Raw genomic sequence first — 694 nt, 5'->3', positions numbered from 1 at the left:
AGAGGATGGGGCAGGTTGGGCCATTTTCTGTATGCGGGGTGGGAGGGGGAAAGAGGAGAGGGGAGAGGGGAGGGGGGCGGTAAGGAGGGAGGAAGGGAGGGAGCGGGGAGACAGCCAGCTTAGAACCCTGATTCGGTACTGTGTGCCGGGCTGGAGAAGTTTAGCAAATGCTCGTCAGTGTAGCTGCACTGTGATGGGCAACCATGTAAAACGCTGGTGTTTACCTGGGAAAAAAGTCCTTTCTTCTTCAGAGCCGCTGGAAGCCTCTGCTTATTTACTCACCAGTGCATTTTGTTTCGTTTTGTTTTGTAATTACTGGACAAAAAATATAGCATTTCACTGGCTTGGGATACAATATAAATTCTCTTATGTCCCTCTGCACTTCTAAAAACTTTTTCTTCCTTCCCTCCCCGCTCCCCCCTCCCCCATCACTCACTTAACGGCCTCTACTGAGCACACACCAGGTGTCAGGGGCCAGGGACCCAGGACGGGACAGGCATGGTCTGTGCTCGGATGGAATTTCATACTAAGGGCAGAGGAGAGAAAAATGGAACAGTAGACGGTGAATAATATCGAGGAGAAACAGCGTTACGATGGACACAGAGGCGAGGACTCGGAGCGAGGGCGAGGGTTTCTTTCCAGCATTAGGAGCTGCCCCAGGACGGGCCCGGCGGTGGCTGCACTTCGGGGGCAG

At 53.5% G+C, this 694-nt stretch overlaps 1 protein-coding gene across 1 annotated transcript in view; it reads left to right on the top strand.

Moving 5' to 3' along the window:
- Positions 1 to 694, top strand: part of GIMAP8 (GTPase, IMAP family member 8) — a 12,866-nt gene that overhangs the window by 589 nt on the left and 11,583 nt on the right. The gene's annotated exons all lie outside the window — the stretch shown is intronic.

Source organism: Pteropus alecto, unplaced genomic scaffold (assembly GCF_000325575.1).
Source record: "Pteropus alecto unplaced genomic scaffold, ASM32557v1 scaffold48, whole genome shotgun sequence".
NCBI lineage: Eukaryota > Metazoa > Chordata > Mammalia > Chiroptera > Pteropodidae > Pteropus > Pteropus alecto.
This window is presented reverse-complemented; position numbering and strand designations above follow the sequence as displayed.